General features: G+C 40.7%; 1 long non-coding RNA gene across 4 annotated transcripts in view; it reads left to right on the plus strand.

Moving 5' to 3' along the window:
• LOC116441541 overlaps positions 1-16852 on the plus strand; it is a 70279-nt gene that overhangs the window by 44525 nt on the left and 8902 nt on the right. For 3 of the 4 annotated variants that reach the window (XR_004239123.1, XR_004239121.1, XR_004239122.1), the window contains exons 3-6: positions 1035-1195; positions 3020-3109; positions 5184-5333; positions 6510-6705. This is a non-coding gene — a long non-coding RNA (uncharacterized LOC116441541). The remainder of the gene's footprint in view (positions 1-1034; positions 1196-3019; positions 3110-5183; positions 5334-6509; positions 6706-16852) is intronic. The other variant, XR_004239124.1, reaches the window with a different exon arrangement.

Below are 16852 nucleotides of genomic sequence, written 5' to 3' on the forward strand. Positions count from 1 at the left end.
TTTTGACAGGAAGATCTGATGGCATCCCATGGCTTGGTGCCAGTGTGTGTTGTCCATCATATCCATAAGACTCCTCATATGTTGTTGCTAACCCAGTGCAGGACTCTGAAAAGGAAAAAAGAAAATGGGGAGAGAAGAGTGTGAATATTTTCAGTTCAGTCCCTACCTGACATGGAGAGGCTTCTGTGTCATTGTCATCAGCTGTGAGAAAGGAGAGGAAGGAGCAGCATCTCTAGAAACTTGTCCTTCCTCTGCAGGGCTCCCCCCGCTGCTCTTCCAGCCTTCAGCAGCCAAAATCTACTGTTAGGGCACCCTTTGCACATGCATTTTTTTTATCAGGACTCTAATTAGAAAATACAGTCCTCCTCCCTTCCCCCAGTTATCCAAGTAAGAGCCTAATATCTTGATTCCTCTTTTTTAACCTTAACTCAGCCAGATTCTTACTGTGCATGACGCCTCTCTGTGACATGATTGATGTATCGAGGGTTTCCCTGTTATCTCCTACCTTCATCTGATATGACACTCAGAGCTTGTCAGTGCCAGAAGTTACATCTGCCTCTTTAGTTGTGGCAGGAGCCCAAACCATGTCTCTTGGATGGGACTCCTCCATGATTCCTTTCCAGGTTGTCAATTAAGTCTGTTGTTTTCATTTCAGCACGCCTGGTTGCTCTGATCTGAAGGAGACGCTCTGCTCTGCTGGGAAGCAATACTTCCGGGAGGACAGCAGCAGTTATGTGGGCCCTGTTTTCCTGCCTGAATCCTGCGGAGGAAGAAGTGTTCATGTTCATACGCTATTCGTTGTTTCAAGATTATTTAAGAAACCACTGCTGTTGAACTAGCAGGGGATCTTTCCTTCAGTGACCTTTGCCAGAACAGCTGATTGGTGTGCCCCAGCTGCAGGCCATCATTTTCTTGGGAAAGTTTTAAGATTGTCAGAAAAATGACCATCGTCTTTCCTAGCCCTTATTGACATGGATGGGCTTTGCTGGCCTTTCCAAATCCAGTGTGGGAGGGGTTGTTTGTTTTCCTTTTAGATGTTATCCTGCCATCCTCCTTTTTTTAACAATGCTGTATATACATGAAGACTTGCTGCGTATTCAGTGTGGCGCATGGATGGAATGGATGCTTTGAACTGCTTTTGCAACAATGGATTCTGCTTGACTGATAATGAAACCATGGGACAGACCTCAGGGAGGTGAGTCATATGTTAATTTGTTCTTGACGTTTCCTTGGTATGTTAAAAGCTGTGATCTTTCAGAAAAATCTCTTATTTTATTATATTTTTTTTTTTAAAGCTACTTCCTGGGGCCATGGCAGATGCTGTTTTGGAATGGCACCCAATGAGTTGTTCTAATGTAGTTCAGTGCTTGGTTGGCATTCTGCTATTGTGCGAATATTTTTGGTACTTCTTTTACCGCAAAGATATTTTATTAAGAGTGGCACATTGTTATACACATGTGGTGCTATGGAGCTCCAGAATATGCATGGGACATAATGTTGAGCTGCAGAAACACAATAGCAATGAGTCACTGAAATCCCTTGTTGGTCACAAGAGTTTGAACAACTGCAGTGATAATCTTTTGAGACAATGTACAACTCCAGTGGTATTTGCTATCTGCTCTGTGGTCTCCCTCAGTTAACTGCTTGATTGGCTTGGCTTTGTGGGTATCCTAATCATGTTGGCACAGTCACTTTGATTAACAGAGACATGCAGCTTGGAAATCTCTGGGCTTACACCGACCTCAATAAAGTTGTGTGCTTTTTCTCTTTCCAAATTTCAGCAGCTTCCTGAGGGCACAAGAAATGTTTTGCACAGCTTTCCATGATGGCTGGTGAATATCAAAATGTGGGGTTCAGAGGAGTCCATGTGCTTCTCTGTAAATTGGAGGTTCAGAAAAAGGAAGAGTAAATAAAAAAAGAAGGAAGGGAGGAATGCAAGATTCTTAAATCTGTGGGGTTTTTTTCATGGCCTTTCATATAGGTCCCAGGTCACTTTAAGCATTAGCTTTAGTCCTTTCTTTGGTAGTACAAGAGAGTAGTCTCATCAACATGACTTCATTTGTGCCTAATCTGGCCAATCTTCTCCTGTTACATCTACAGTATATTTCTAGGCGTCATGCTGAATGCTCTCTTGATCTTAATTAATTTCTGTACTGTTCTGTCTTCTGAGAGAGTGGGCTTGTTTTTACAGTCAGGTAAACAGCCTTGCAAGTCCTTTGGCAAAATGAGGGAAAGCTTAATTTCTGTTATGCCTCAGACAAGAAGAAATAGGTGTTTAGTATCTCATATTACACTTACGGAAACTGAGGATATATGAAATCCATGTGGTGGTTTTACTAGTGGTTATTCCTCTGCAAGTTGACTATTTTCCCCAGTCTTCTGCTGGTGTTTTTTAAGGAAATACAATATTTTCAATGGCCATCATCTACTGCTATGTGGTACTTGAATTACCATCTCCACCACTGAAGGTAAGGAGGTCTTCTAAATACCCTTCAGTCAAACCAGAAGGGTATTTAACTTAGATACTGTGAAAGGTGAAGTGTCTAGTGCTGAAATTTGAAATGAAATGCGATTTTCGAGGGAGACATCCCCATCTATCCACAGACAAATATTTTTTAAATATGTTTTATATAGGGCAGTGCTCCCAGCTGTTGAAAGTGTTGTTTTAACAACAGAGAGTTTGTAGATCCCTGCAGTTACATTTAAGGTAGTTTCCAGGACCCGTTTGCATGGTCTCCTTGTTTCCAAAAACCTCAAGCCTGTTTCTTGAAACCCTCTCTCCTCCTTAACTCAGCTCTGCCTTGTCTCACAGGGGTTATCAGGTCACATGCGCATTTCAGGGGAGTCATCCTTCAAACTTAAAACCTTCCCATCCCTCTCTGTGATGTTGTTGTTAGGGGTCAAACCTCATGCTTCCATTTCTCATTGAAGAAAATGTTACTTAAAATATACCACAACACCTGCTGCCTTGACCCACTTTGCCTTAAGCCCTTTTTCATAAGATTTTTTTTTTTCGTAGTGGTAAAGAGACGAGGGATCCTGAGGTCACTGTGCCATGTGGGACACCAACTGAATGTGCCAAATAATGTGAACATGAGTCTGCTGACAAGTGAGTCGTTTCCTGGTGTTGAAATTTCACCCATTTACATTTATCCTCCCATTCCTCAAAGATCTTTCAGGTCTTTAAAAAAATTTTTGTTCTTTAGTTGGAACTTACAGTAATAACCTCTTGTCCAAAATAATTTTATTAGTAATTACTTTACTCTAAAAAAATTAGAATCATTCTAGGAGTAGAATCTGCATTTTCAATCTTACAGGAAAAGGAAGGGAATCACATTTTTTAGCTTGTTTTGCCTCATTAGGAAAAAGCCCATTTCATTTTGTCTTTTTCTCTCTCCTCCTTCTTTTCTCTCTTAATTCACAGGAACATTTGGACTTATAGACATAAGTAATTTAAAAATAATTTTGGTTTTTATTGTTATAGAAGCTGCTGTCTTATCATGCATATTAATTTGACATTGTTAATCCTATACAAACACATTTCTGGTACTGGTTTCTTAGGAATGCAAGTCTTTAAAATGTATCAATATAAATGGAGTTTGCTAGCCTGATGGTGTAGTGCATATGTCATTATTTCACTTGACTCTCCTGAGACACCACTTATTGCATATGACACCTTCTTTTGTGTTCTAAATTATTCAAGTTGGGGGAAATTTAAGCGCCCGTAGCTATGAAAATTATCTTTTTTTCGGCTACAAGCTGGGTTTTTGCCTATGAGACATTTATTCACTTTGAAGGGAACTGGTGTAACACTATAGAAGAATTTAAGACATTCGATAACATAAGCATCTGTATGAGAAGATGATTGTTTCTTTGTGAAAAGATCAAAAAGAGAGGAGAGGTGGAGTTTTCCTTTGTTTTGTTTCTGCATGTTTCCAAAATGAACTCTAAAATAACGTGAACTGTAAAACAATATTAAAATTGGTGGTGGTGGTACTTGATGCCCTCATACTTCTCTGCCTGCTGCTGGCAATACTTCCTTGCTTAAGTTAATGGACCATTTACCTTGGTAAGAGGAGTGTTGAAAGACTCCACCTGAAATGCTTCAGAGCAGAAACCCCGTGAGGATGCTCCCTTCCACTCTGGGCAGGAGCCCGTCTGCCATAAGGAACAGAAAAATCCTGGGGGAATCCACATGCACAAATTCAGAGGATTTTGTAAGTCGCTTTTGTCAATTGAAGCTGGAATTGCCCCTTATTTTAACAAAGAATATTCTCCTGTTACTTTGGCTGGGAGTTGAGTGTGCAATTTTATCTCAATGTCATGCTACTGCAGATGCTGGATGGGAAAAGAGGCCTTTAGATGGAGTTGAAAATACTGCAACCAAAACACTGGACAGCTTGGGCTGCTGAAAACCTTTTGCACGAAGCCCTGGCTCCCTTAAAGTAGCTGGCAGTGCTCCCATTGAGTTCAGTACAGCCAGGATTTTGCCTTATATATTTATTCTGATTTATGAAAAGCTCAGTCATCACGGTATCTAAGCACTGAGATACGGTATTTAGTTACAAACAATCATTTTAAGAGTGATGCCAAAATCTACACATGCATTAGACTTGGAGATTAAAGAACATGGAGCTTTGGTTGCATGGTGCTTCTCCAGTTTTAATTATTGTTCATTCTAAACACTGCAGACCTCCGTGCTGTCGGGCACAGAGGGGCTCCAGACTGAGACAAATCAGAAAGATTATGTGATATAGTAAATAGCTATAAATTAATGGATCTTGCTGAGGTGCCAATAACTACCTCGGTTTCCCTGTCAGCCCCAGAGGAATCAGTAATTCCTCAGATTTTAGCCAGCCATTGCAGGAAAGGATTTTAATCTTCTGCATTTTTTAACCGAAACTGTTTACCTTGCAGTAATTTGTAGAGCACTGTGTGCTCTCCACTCTGATGTTGCATTACAATAACTTGCTGCAGAAGAAAGCTGGTTGAGTTCAAGTGAAATCTATCCCAAGGAGAGAGTATCCAGAGCAGCTGGTTTCATTTATATATTTTATTTCTGAAGCTCATGAGCATTCCAGTGAGAGATGGTATAATTGATTTAAATCAAATTATGAAACACTATACTTTTTATTCTAAAATCCACTTTTCTGGCATTCAATTCTGTAATGTATCACTCACAGGTAATGCTGGTTGAAGTTGAAGAGGCTAAAAAACACTCCTCTGCACCATGCAGTCCATTGCTGCATGTTCTTGCCTCGGAGCTGAAGTCAAAGTTCCTGTTTGTAACAGAATCATCATATCATTAAGGAATTGAGGCTCCATTGCTTCGGGTGAGATACAAAACCTTATTCCTTGAATTTCTTAGTAATAGAAATGTTCCTAGGTTTTGGGAGGAACATCTTGGTTCAGTGTTTTCTTTCAGCTGATATAAATGTATACAGAACAAATACAGGGCAAGCAGAACAGAGCTGTTTTCAGAAACGGATAACGTTGGACATTCATTGCAGCACAGGTTAACCTGCATTTTAAAGGTTCAAAATATTCAGTGTTCAATTGTTCACTCAATTTTCTAAGTGTTTGCTGAGGTTGAAGGCCTTGTTAGTGTGTTAAAAGCTTGCCAGAGTGTTTGTTTTCCCTAATAACTTCTGAACTGGCCGATTTAAACCAGATTTTATGGAGGTTATGAAATTCCTATAAATTTTCTGAAAAATTTTGGCTCAGAGGAAAGAAGAGGGAACAACTGGTGCTACCAGTAACGGAAAGGCTGCAGCTGGAGCTCAGCCGCTCCCTGCTTAGGTTTGGCCACCCAGCTTGGCTGGCTGGGAGAAACATGGAAGTGTGGTGCACGTGTGCAGCTCTGATCTAGGGCCAGCAGATACCTGCCCGTGCAGGGCCGTGGAGGAGGGATCAGCTGTGAGCGGGTAGATGTGTGTGCAGAGGAAATGTGTCCTCCATAAGCAGCACAGCACAGGAACAAAGGTTCTGGAGAGTATCCAGACAAGGGCAACAAAGCCGTGGAAGTGTCGGGAGCACAGTTCTGATGAGGAGCAGCTGAGGGAGCTGGGAGTGTTTAGCCTAGAGAAAAGGAGGGTCAGCAGAGACCTTATCACTCTCTACAACACCCTGAAAGAAGGTCGTAGCCAAGTGGGAGTTGGTCTCTTCTCCAAGGTAATAAATGATAGGATGAGAGGAAATGGCCTCAGGTTGTGCCAGGGGAGGTTTAGATTGAACAATAGGAAAAAATTTCTTGCAGAAAGGGTTATAAAGCACTGGAACAGGCTTCCCAGGGAAGTGGTGCACATCCCTGGAAATGTTCAAAAAATGACTGGATATGGCACTTGGCATGGTTTAATGGTGAACACGGTGGTGGTGCTGGGTCGATGGTTGGACTTGATGACTTAAGAGGTCTTTTCTCACCTTAACAATTCAGTGATTTTATGTGAACCTTGCACAAATGACAATGTGATGACACACTTTACAGATCTCTGTAATTTCACTATTTCCAGTGGCTGGTTTGAAGCAGCTGCGGGAGGATGACTGGGGACATGTGCCCTGACCTCACTGGCACCATACTGCTGCATACAAGCACGTTGGAGCTACCTGTGACTCACAGCCTGGGTTAAGATACAGGACAGCAGATTGGAAGGTGATATTGCAGCCTGAGAAACAACTGTACCTAGAGGCAAATTGCTTCATTAGGAGGTGAGTGTTACTAGCTTTAAGGAGCCGGTCATTACAAAACACCCATGACAACGGATTTGTATTTATTTACTGGCAGCCACTCAAACTGAATGTGCATCTCTGAGCAGTGTCAAGTTTCAGAAGTGCTGGTGCTATTCCATAGAATCCAAGCCCTGGCTGGTGTATGTGGACATGGTCATGGTTCTATGTTTTACGCTTCTGCCCTTTGCAGGGCCTATGGGTTTGGGGCATTCGTTTGCGTGGACAGGCTGGTAAGCAGGCAGGAGATTCCAGCTTTCAAAAGCATTTTGCTAGAAGCTGGTAAATCAAATGCTTTGTGCTCTGAACTTACCCAAAGCTTGATGTGGGATGAAGGCCTTTTCAATGCTTCTCCTCTGTTTTTGTTTTCCCTTCCAGTAGGAACTTTTCTGCCAGGCTATGTCCACTGTAAGTCAAACTTATGTTACATTTCTCAGGTGCTCAGTTTAAGTGTGTTTGAGAACCACACAGGTTTTGCTTAGTCCTCTAAGAGGAGTCCCTATCAGGGATGATGTATCCAGATTTCTTTCACAGCCCCTCTTGATGATGTTGGACAAACATTTATCCTGGACAAGGTGGTTCTCAGCTCCTGTAACTCAAATCTGTACTTATTCAGAGGGACCTTTCAAATAAGTGTCTTGGTGGTCAGTAATTGTATTAGCTATTCCTCTCTGCTTAAGAATAGACTGAGACACCTGTTTTAAAAAAGGTCTACAGATATAAGTAATCCATTCTGATCAGTGCTTATACCATCACTAGCTGGATTTGAACCTGCTTCCAGTTCAATATCTGATTGCAAATGCTTTGAACTGTCTTTCAAGGTCAGTGAAGTGGCATCATAAATGAAGTATAAAATGTATCATACCAGTGGTTTACAACAAGCCCACAGCACAGCTCAGTTGGTTGATGGGCCATCTCTGTTTATGTCAGCTGTTAAAAACTCATGCACACAGCCACTCTAAATACTGATGCCATCAAATGTGGTCAACACAGACAGTTCATCCTGTAAAGTGAGCCAGAAAAGGCATTAAAATGCTTAGTCTATTACATACTTCCTTATTTTTGTCATTTTGACATTTATGTGTTGTATCATTGAGGCTTTTGAGAAAGAAGACCCAATTCCTGAAGCAAACTGAACTGAGATGTTCAGTTTATAATGCCACAGCCGTCTGGTTTGCATTCAATTCCAATTGACCACCTGCATGCTGTTAACCTCTGGAAGGTTACTGTGATCACAGTTGTTGTTGTTTATTTAAAAGTTTTGTAGCTCAAGGAAAATATTAGTAATCAGTTACTTAACCTACGCTGTTTACTGATCTCATTGAACTTGCAGATGCAGCTTTGCTGGCCAGTGAAAACTGGGAGTCGTTTGGTGCCAGTAATAGCTTGCACTTATTTTTTAGGCAGGAATAGGTTGAGCAATTAAAAGAATTTTTTTTTCATAAATATGCTCTTTGTCTGTTGGCTATTCGTCTTAAATGTCAAAATCCAAAATATAACTTAGAGCATGTGGAAGGTAGCTCTAAATAAGCCAAACTTCCACAGAGGCATGCTTGAGTTTTGAGTGCTGCTGGTTACACATGCAAACCCCCAGAGCTGCATGTGAAAACATACAGGAATTGCAGAGGTAATTCAAGTGAACAAGACAGATGCATTCATATTAATGTTCTCTGGACAGGAGTACTTAAATTGCTGTAATGAAGCATTTTACTAAATGACAGCATTCAAAAATTAGGAATTACTTCTTCAAAAGTACCAGCATTTTTTAAAAATATGCTTTTTGTCAACACCCACCTAAGCCTGTGAATAGAGACCCTGTTGCTCCTTCAAACAACCCCTTTCCTCCAACAAGAGCAAAATGCCAGGACTTGGTGACTTTTAAACTGTGACTTCAGCTGCATCTGTATTCCTCCAAGAGCTTAGCACAAGATCATAGAGTGGATGATCTCCAAATAGATGACGAGTGTTTGGTTTTATTGCAAGCATCACCTAACCTTTCAGTTTGAGGACACTCTGTTGGTGTGGGCTACTGGAAAAGCTTTTTCAGGTAGGACTGATTGGGTGTATAGGGGGTAAGGGGAGACAGTTATTTCTGCCTTCAAATTCTTGAATTTTAATAACAAATCAAAGGCTAAAAGTGGTTTGGTCTATGATGGTAAATATATATTCTAGCTCCAAAGCCATTTCTCTGATGAACCTGGGTTTATCTGTCATCCTGGTTGTCCCTGACCATAGTGTGCTGGGCTAACTACTTGGACTGAAGACTATGAGGATATGTGATGGCCGACCAAATAATACTGCAGCAGCAGTTCTAATTTCTAAAAGAAAGGGTACTCAGTTTCCAGCTAAAATTTAATAACACTGAATGTCAACACCTTTTTCAAAGAGACTATGTAGTTGAAAACCAAATTTTCCACCAAAAAGCCAGGAAGTAAAACTTTCTGCCAACCTCTCTTAACCTCTCTACTACTTTATTGGGTTTTTGTTTGCTTGTGTGAGTGTCTGTGGGGACACTTGGGCATGTGGATTCAAATGAGCTGTTCAAATAGATTAAACAACTTTAAACCCCTCTGTGGTCTTTGGAAGTGAATTAGATTAAAGTGAATTAGAGCTATTTTAATTCTGAATGAGTGAGTCCACATGGGCTTAATATAGTTGTATATAGAAACCCACATTAAAATCACATCCTTAGTTAACTCAGATTGTTTCCCGTGTAGACAAACCCATCCTGTGTCTGTTTAGCAGGGCATACAGAGCTCGCTTCATCCGTAACTTGCGCTATCGACAAGCAGAGGAGCTAAATCAAAAATGATTTCGTACCGGTACAAATGGTTCCACAAACAATCGGTCGGTAATGCATCTGGCCTGGGATGTGTCCAGAGAAAGAAGCTGGGCCTGAATAGCTTTTAGCTCTCATCATTGAAATCAACAATCCTTGCCAGAAGAAAGCCTTCAGCATTAATTCCATAAGCTATAAATTATTACGGGGCTCTGATTCCTTGGAATGAAATGCAATAGATAGATGGCAGAGAAATATTATTAATGGATGGTTTACTATGTTTCTAACTGCACTGACTTCATGAGAATACATTATATTACTATCTGGAATAGCAATACCCGGGATTTATTAAAATGACTGAATACACATTGTTAGCTAGGATACCAGGCTATATTGGAAACATAAAGTATTCTGCATCAAAGCATGTAATCTACATCTTTCCTTTTCATCCTTAATTTGATTATGAACTATTACCATGCTTTGTCATAAAATAGGAAAGTTGTACGTTTTGATGGTTTCTCAAATGCTGATTTTACTTTCTGCACAAATACTTTGTATCTTTTCAGCATAATTATTTAGCAGCCATTTCGGGTTAATTATTGTCATTAACAATATGAGTCCTATGAGGGAATATCAATTAAAATATGCACAGCTGAACTTTCAAATGAGTAAATAATTTAGTTTTTGAAAATGACTGGAAACAGCAGGGTAACAGTCAAAAGGGGAACAATTATTTTAATGCTTATTTGACAAATGAGTAATTTTTACAGCAAATTAGTTTCTTATTGTAGCACCCCTACTGGTAACAAGAGAGAAACTGTTAACACGAGTTTTAAAAATAAAACCTGCTAAGATATGCATGCAAAGTTAAGGAAATCATTTGTATGAAGAAAAGGTGATTATGATACACATTGTTAGCTGAAGAATGTTGCCATGGGAATCTAATTAGGGATATAAATCACGCAAAATTGTGTTTATATATAGGGCTGGATACATTAAAATCATATGCACAGTTATACATCAATTTCATTCTTTGTCAAAGTATTGAAGATAGACCCTCATTGCTCTTCATTCTTGACCCCACTAAATAGAGCAATTGAAAGTTAATAATTTGATGGAATTGCTTATCACAGTAGCAATGGTAAGAAAAGTTAACAAATGAAGCATGGAATTCCAGGTGTGAATATATGATGTTCGGTCATTTGCATAACAAAAAAGAATGTAGAAAAACTTCACAAGGTGATTGAGTTTATCCCTGTTTTGGGGAAAGTTTTAACATACATGTTGACTTTTTAGCAATGCCACCCTGATTGTTTATATAGTTATTTGGGAGGGGCAGGGTGAAAAAGTAAGAAAAAGTGTATAGAAATCAGAGCTATTGAAAATGTTTGCGGTTTTTCCAAAGCACTGAGAAGGTGTTTTGAGGCCTTCTATATGAGTTAAAATGGAAAGGGAATTTCAACAAAGATGTCTTTTGTCTTTCTCTTATTTGCATGCTCTGTTTCATATCTGATTTTCATGTTCAGCGTGATTACTGCCTGTAGTCAGCCCCAGTGCTGCTGATGGTTTCCCACAGCTATGATTTGGTGCAAGTGGGTAGTTTATAGTGAAACACTGATTACCAAAGACAATTCAAAATTTCTCTTAGGTTTCAGTGACTTTTTTTTTTTAATCCCTCTATCGAGTGTGTCAAACTGCACTACTTAGTTGCACTGAGTGCTACTGAGACTTGTGCCCAAAGGAGTTTCAGTGAAGGTGACCAAACCTTTTAATGATACTGGGGCTTGCTGGACCAGGGAGTGCAAATCGGGTGGCCCTGGCATGGTAAGGAATTAAAAGAAATTTGGAAAAAAAAATGCAATGACAATGAAAAATGGAACTTGCCATTTCTTGACAGGAGTGGGGAGTTGTTCCTACTCTCACCAACTGGTCAAATTCAGTTTTAAACTTTGTTACCACCAAATGTTTTGCACTCTGTCCGTGCTAGTCCAGAGGCACATTTTGGGACCTGATTCTAACTTGCTAGGAAGTAATCTTCCTTTTCCACATGACCTCTGTGCAATAAAGGGAATTGCAGTACCCCTGGTGTGGTTACACACTTTCTGTTGACATCCACAACTGAGCATGTAATTAAGTGTGTAGATTTAATGCTGTCTCATTCGAAAAGCTGCTAGAATTGCAATGTCGCTTTGACAGAGATATTCCCTTACTGGGGTATATCTTCCACATCTTTTTTTTTTCAGTGATGTAATGAGACAAAAGAGAAGAACCATATAAGTTGTTGAGAAACTTCATATTGTATGCTGGAGTGGCTACGGCTGTTGAAGGCTGGAGTCAAGGAACGGCTGTGAGCCAAGGAACAGCCTGTCTGATCTGTTTTTAAGGAACCTTTCCAGTATTTGTGTAAACATTTATTTCACAGTAGAGCCTCTTTAAGACGGTTTTACCTTTTTTACTCGTCCACTTCAACACAGCATTCTCTCACCCCACCTCAAGCCACCACACAGTTTCTCCCTGAAATCTCACAGCACAGAAATTCCATAGGAAAACACAATGATGTCATTTCAGTCAGACCATAATTTTCCAGCTGTTGGAAGAAGGCACATTGTGGTGTTTATTTCACTACTTATAAAGATTTGTGGCAAGGAGGGAAATACTTTACTTCCAAGATCATTGTTCAAGCAATTGAAACTGTTCATCAGGCGCTATGTGCCAAAGTGGGGGGAGGCAGAAGGGATGATGTGGGAGAGCGACTGCATGCATGGCCTGTAGGTAACTGCATGGATGAAGCCTCAGAGGAATTAAGGGATATTTTTCATTTTTGTTCTTGTGGCAAGAAGGAAAGAGGCATGGAGTAGGCAGCTTTTCAGCATATCTGTGCCAGTGTGAACTTTTGCAATTCCCATTACTGGCTTTGCATTTGACAAGGCTTCACGTGGATCAAGCAAGCTCTCACCTGGGCTGGTGTCAGGTTGTCTCTTGCATCTATCATGAACAAGCCTTTGTCCTGAGCTGCTGGCTCTGCTTATAAGCCAGAGCTCTATAGGTGGTAGAAATGGCTTATTGTAACATTGGTCAATGTAGATTTGAAAGCCTCGTGGCAAAGATTTCCAGAGTCAGCTGGGAATTTCAACAGCTTAGATTTTACTGAAAATGAAGATCCTTGGATGTTGCTTCAAAAACCCAAACCACCAATCAGTCCTGAGCCCTGGAATATCTCCTCTGTTCAGAGTGGCAAAGCTGCATTGTGTTGTATTAGTGGCCCAAGTGCTCCTCATGCTTTACAAAAGCCCTTGCATGTGTGACAGTCTAGAGACATGCCCTCTCATCTTTGGAGATGACCAGCTGTCCTCAGGCAAATGAAGGGGGAGGAAGCAGGCAGGTATCTGAGAGACCTCACATACTTTGATCCACTCATTTCTCATTAGTTAAGTAGCGTAGGGGAAAGTGGGGTGGCTCTGACATGTGAAACTTTTGGGACAGTCCCTCTCAGTACTTCTGTCAGGAAGTGTTAGCCAAGCTCGCCCTCCAGTTCATCTGAGAACTCCAGAAGGGCTGGATGCAATAACAAACAAAAGCCTTTTGGATGCTGCTGTTGTTCATTTTTTCACTGTGTGGGTCCATTAAAGCATTGCTGCCTTTTGGGAACTCAGCTGGAAGAAGAAAACAGGCCTGGAAAAAATAACTGCATTATGTGAGACCACTGGCTACTGCTGGAATTGTGTCAGTTTGTAACATGTTAGGCAGGTTCCCTGTGCATCCGCTGTGAAGCTTCTGCTGACAGGACTTGAGCTCTAGCAGCGAGAGCAGCCAACAACAGCAAAAAAAACCTGTGGGCTCTTGGATCCTGTGTGATCCCAGAGGTTGTGGGCAGCGTAACTCAGTAGGAGAGAAAATGAAACTGTTAAAATATTCCCCTGATGTGCCCTGCAGTTTGTAAAGACAATCACCTGTTCAAAGGTGGAGGTTTCTTAGGTGGAGGGAAGATGTGTAGATGAGTGATAGACAAAATAGCTGCAGGTTTGATTTAGTCCCCAGATTTTTCATTATGGTCAATTCCACATAATTTAACTTCACTCTTTCCCTGCTCTATGTGCCTTTTCTGTCACGCTTGGCACCACACCTACCTCTCAAAATGCCAGTTTAAGAGAATAAAAGTAGTCTAGCACAGAAATGTTTGCTAGCTGTACACACAGTAGCCACCCCTCACAGCCTATTGAAGCATGTACAGAAGCAGAGCTGAAGTTTGTCATTGATTGGGTCTAGAAATTGAAACAACCTCTTGAACCTGACACATAAATATAGTCACTTCAGCTTTTAACCCTGCTCCCCATTACCTCATCATATTTTACCATGAAGGAAACATATACTATAATGTATTCTTTGTCAGATACAGTCTGTACCCTTATGTAAACTGCATTTTCAGTCCTCTTCCCATGCAGACACATTCCCCAACAGGCATTCCTCAGACATGCCAGTTAACGCTTTGCTGCTTAGCAAATCTATCGGATTAACACAATTACAGTAAAAGCGCGGGACAAAATAAATATTCCCCAAAGAACCTTTAGGAGGATTTTGCCATTTCTTGGTTAGTAAGAGATGATCCCTCAACAGACACCAGGCTGACCCTGCTTTCGTTTCTCTTATTTCATTTGTCCCAATGGAGCAAGAAAAATATATCACTGTATGGGCAGCAGGAGAATGAGCAGCCTGGTATTATCTGTACTTTTTGATGCAGTCTGCAGGGAAAGCTGAGAGTCAGGGGAAGAATCAGGGAACTTTGTGTTCAGCCAGATTCCAAAGCCTTTGGTGTCTGGCCAAATTTACAAAACTTAATTGTACATTTGTATTGTGTGTTGCAATATCTTGGAGATTTGCAAAGTTGTTCTTGTGGATCCCTTTCAGGTGCTCAGCTACTCCAGACATTCCCACTAAACACGTGCACAGCTTCCATGCTTACAGTACAATGTCCAGTGTCCCCACACTCCCTGGTATGGTGGTCCCTTACCTGTCTAGTCATCCCAAGGGAAACACAGAGAGAGGCTGAGTTGCTCAGTTGGTCAGCCTGGAGCTGTTCTGAGGCATGTTTTTCCCCAGGGTGTTGGCATCAACTCCTGCTTCCCCATCAGGAACGTAGCAGAAGTGGGTGAGAGCTCATCATACCTGCCGCAGTGTTCTCTTCCAAAGTGCCCTGAGGCAATGTTAACCGTTTTGGTTGTTCATTGTTAGTATTTTCCTTTGAATCTTGTTGCAGCGGATGGCAATGCTGCTTTTTCCTTACAGAGGCACCAGTGATGTTTTTTTTCCCACCACTCTTAACTTCTTGGTCCAGTTGAGTCATTCAAGCTTGGAAATCTCCAGTGAGTTTGGATCTGAATGTGACTGGATTAATCTGTGCTACCGCCAATACTTCTTTAGGGGATAGGGGGAGAGAGAAAGGGAAAAAATGAAGACAAACATTGAATTTATAGCACTCCAGATGTCAGAGAAATGAACATAAAACTGCAGATGCCTTATAGTCAGGCAGACTGCTCAAATGTATGCAAATGGGTGACAAGTTTATGTGAATATGGTTGAAAAAAAGAAAAAGTGAGGGAAAAATGCTTAAATAATCCTGTTCTCGTTGCGGTAAGTCTTGGAAATTGGGTTTGGTGGAAGTCAGAATTGTGATGGCCTAAAGAAAGCCAAAGCTCTGGTAAATGTGGCCAGCTGGATAGACTTTGATTGGTCTTAATGTTCTTGGACATACCATTAAAGTAACATAAATTCATACGTTCTAAGTTATGGGGCCTATTGATCAAGCTTTTCCTTGCACAGCAGTATTTAGATTATTCTGCAAATCATCTTCATGGCTAAGTGTGAGAGATGGCTACAGTGTCTTCAGTTAGGGTGGTGTAAATGTATGGATTTAAGTGAGAGCAGATGTACTTGCACGCACATTTCACATAGGAGCTTCTCGATTGTTTGGGGGTAACAAAAACAATTCTTTCTGTCAAATATGCTTCCAACTTGTGAATTAATTATATCTGCCTTCCTGCAAACTGTTTAAGAGCAGCTGGTCTTCCTGGCATTTTTATTAGCACGCGAAGAAGCTTCTCCAAAGCATGAAATGCCAAAAGGAAAAGCCTCTGGCTAAGTTCTACCATGGATACACAGAACTGAGTGGTGTTTGTCTGCAGCCAGATGAAGGAAAGAGCCAGTGGTCATCAGTCTAAGGCATCCCTCTGTGCAGGGCCTTGATTAACTTTCTGTGCCTTTTTGCTGTTGGATAAAAGCAACTTAAAATTATAGTCGTAAGGAGGCATAATGTTGAGGAAAACTGATACAGTCTGGATAATCTGCTGCTAAACAGCTTGTGTGGGTCTGTGTCCAAACCCCATTTCTTTAAATAATATTTCAAGCCAACTAGCTTTTCTGGATTCCTTTGCTTAAAATGCAGAAGGGATTTTTGGATGGCAACTGCTATTAATGTTACTAAGCATTGCTCGGGTGTGTTCTTTGTTCATTTGTGCGGGAAAAGACCTACTGTATCCATAGCCCCATGATGCAATACTAGAACCTTTTAAAAAGTTATTAAACAGGTTGTAAAATCCCCTTTAAAAATATCCTTCGATTTGTACAATTTTTAGAAATGGCAAAGGACAAAACCACATCCTTACCCCCATTAAACTCCTGAACACCCCTGCTACCCTCCCCCCTATGCCAAAGCCTTAATTTACAATATCTTGGTTTTACTGTATAGGAAAGGTGAGAAAAACAATACAAGTTATACAGTACACTTACAAATACCAGCTTATATGAGCTAACACTGGCAGTTAACATCTTAGATTTTTCTCAGCAATAAGCTACATCTGCAGAACTTATGAGTTGGGTTTTATAAAGTTCACAATTCAAAAATGTCTCTGTGCTAAAGGGCTTTGGCTTCCTAGCTCAGGGCAAATTTTATATGCTACAGTCTGTAACCATCTTTGTTTCTAGAGACATATATGCATGGATCATGGATTAAAACATTTTACTATGTGCCATGTGGGTTTTATTATCTGAATAGATCATATCCTAAACAGGTCAACTGCCTCTGATTTAAACGCATGGAGAATGGGAAACAGCATTTATTCATGCAGTGGGTTTATCATGTGGTACTGCAGCTATTCTTCACTCCCAGCCGCTACCCAAAAGGGAGAGCAGGATGCTGGGCATCCGAAATCAACATCAAATCTAATCCCACTTCATTTCAATAGATGCAAGTGTTGCTATAAAGAAATAAGTCTCAGCAGTCATTGTGATAAGGCATTATATATGAGGCATTGTATATGAGGCATTATATATGCCATTATAGTGTTCTTTCTTGTT

Source organism: Corvus moneduloides, chromosome 3, assembly GCF_009650955.1.
Source record: "Corvus moneduloides isolate bCorMon1 chromosome 3, bCorMon1.pri, whole genome shotgun sequence".
NCBI lineage: Eukaryota > Metazoa > Chordata > Aves > Passeriformes > Corvidae > Corvus > Corvus moneduloides.